General features: G+C 37.2%; 1 non-coding gene across 1 annotated transcript; it reads right to left on the bottom strand.

Moving 5' to 3' along the window:
* Positions 1 to 254: 254 nt before the first annotated feature.
* Positions 255 to 358, bottom strand: LOC117704880 (U6 spliceosomal RNA). The gene has a single exon (XR_004606388.1). It is a non-coding gene; the product is annotated as a U6 spliceosomal RNA (small nuclear RNA).
* Between the last annotated feature and the right edge of the window lie 1,825 nt (positions 359 to 2,183).

Below are 2,183 nucleotides of genomic sequence, written 5' to 3'. Positions count from 1 at the left end.
CATGAAATAATAATTACTCAAGAATTACAATAAATTTGTAGGACAGCAGGGAGGAGTATATGGATGGGGCTTAGAGGGAGGAAATGGAAGGGTGGAATGGTGTAATTATATTAGGATCTCAACATAAAAAGAATTCTGATTATTTGGTTCTTATTAGGTAGAAGCTAATGTTATTTGTCCAAATTCTACTTTGGATTTCATATATTTACAGTGGCTTTGGTGAAATTATTAAGATTCTCTCTTTTTTTAATTAAAAGCAAGTGGAACACTTCCCAAATTTGCATGTCATCCTTGCACAGGGGCCATGCTAACCTCTGTATCTTTCCAATTTTAGTATATGTGTTGCCGAAGTTAGCCCTTAGTGGTCTGGTTTGATTGCTCTTTTGCTAGCTATTTTTTTCAACATTAAAAAACTACAAATGAAAAGTTCTTGTATCAGAACATGGTGGAATACACCTTTAATTCCAAGTACTGGGGAGGCAGAGGCAGAAAACATCTTTGACTTTGAGGCCAGCCTAATCTACAGAGCGAGTTCCAGGTTAGTCAGGGCTACATAGTGAGACCCTGCCTAAAAGACTGCAGTAAGCATGAGTTATCTTCAGTCCATCCATCCAACATAAAACTTTTATAATGTAAGCATTGTTATCTCTATGTTACTAACAAGAAAACAGAGAACTGAAACCTTCCTAAGGAGCTGTTTGTAAGCTTAGTAGTGGGATTAAATTAGGTCTGGCTGGCTCTAAACCAGATCTCTTTCTAGTATACCTCTGGTTGACAATAAACTCATAATAAATACAATTTCTAAAAATTCAGAGGAAAGGATTTTGAGTGTTCTTTCACTATAAGAAATGATTGTTTGAGGGGACAGCTATGTTCCCTTAGATTTACAAATTACAAAACGTAGACAAGTATTACATCATCATATCACTCTCCACAGAGGTTTATAGTTTATATGACTTTTCTGTGTATCAGTAAAAAATAAATAAAATTAAAAAATAATAAAGTTGCCAGGCAGTGGTAGTGCATGCCTTTAATCCCAGCACTTGGGAGGCAGAGGCAGGCGGATTTCAGAGTTCAAGACCAGCCTGGTCTACAGAGTGAGTTCCAGGACAGCCAGGGCTACTCAGAGAAACCCTGTCTCAAAAAATCAAAAAAAATAAAAAAATAAAAAAATAAAGTTGAAGTTCTTAGGCTATGTGGTAGTTTTTAGATGTAGACTTTTAAAGTGAAAATAGAAAGAACACAGGAAGCTTCCTGTCATGTCTTGTCACTCAGGGCACTGCCCTGGCTTCCTGGGAAGTTGTTACAGTATGGGTTTATGGGTGTGTGCACCCAGGCTGTGAGTTCATTAGCAATTCAAGAACAATGTTTTTGCTGTGTTCTTTGATTTAAAAAAAAGATCTATCTATCTATCTATCTATCTATCTATCTATCTATCTATCTATCTATCTATGTATATGAGTACACTGTCACTCTCTTCAGACACACCAGAAGAGGGCATTGGATCCCATTACAGATGGTTTCGAGCCACTATGTGGTTGCTGGGAATTGAACTCAGAACCTCTGGAAGAGCAGTTGATACTCTTAACTACTGAGCCATCTCTCCAGCCCAAGTGTTCTTTGCTTTTATGTGTATATTTATTTGTGACAATTTGAAAATGATTTTAGACCAGTATTACTCAAAACTAGAAAAATCTGTACTAAACCTTTCCACATGAGAAACCTCGAGAAGGAGGAGAAGGAGCAAATGTGACTCTCCTAAGCTGTAAAAACATAGAGTCACCACTTCAAACCACACTTATTCTTGGTATTATTTACATGTGTGGTGCCTGTAAGGCAGCCACATAAAGTTCTGTCCTGTGGTGTTAGTTAATAGCAATTTAAAACTATCCAGGTAGGAAGAAATTTGGTTTTATTTTCACATAAAAGCCATTCGGGACAGAATGCCATGTGGCAGACAGATAACAAGTGTTAACAATGGAGGGAGTTGTTTTAGACAATGTGTAATTATTACTCGATACTTCTAAAGGTGTAGAGCCTGTCTACCCCAAGTTTAACAGTGGTGCTTACAAGAAACGAGGGATGATGAGTTTCTCTGAAGAAGCATGAGGCTTCTGAGGACAACAGAATTATTCTCCCTAAAGAAAGACATTGAAATGACCGAGTTTCTGGAATCTTATTTG

Source organism: Arvicanthis niloticus, chromosome 2 (genome assembly GCF_011762505.2).
Source record: "Arvicanthis niloticus isolate mArvNil1 chromosome 2, mArvNil1.pat.X, whole genome shotgun sequence".
In the NCBI taxonomy this organism is placed as follows: domain Eukaryota; kingdom Metazoa; phylum Chordata; class Mammalia; order Rodentia; family Muridae; genus Arvicanthis; species Arvicanthis niloticus.
This window is presented reverse-complemented; position numbering and strand designations above follow the sequence as displayed.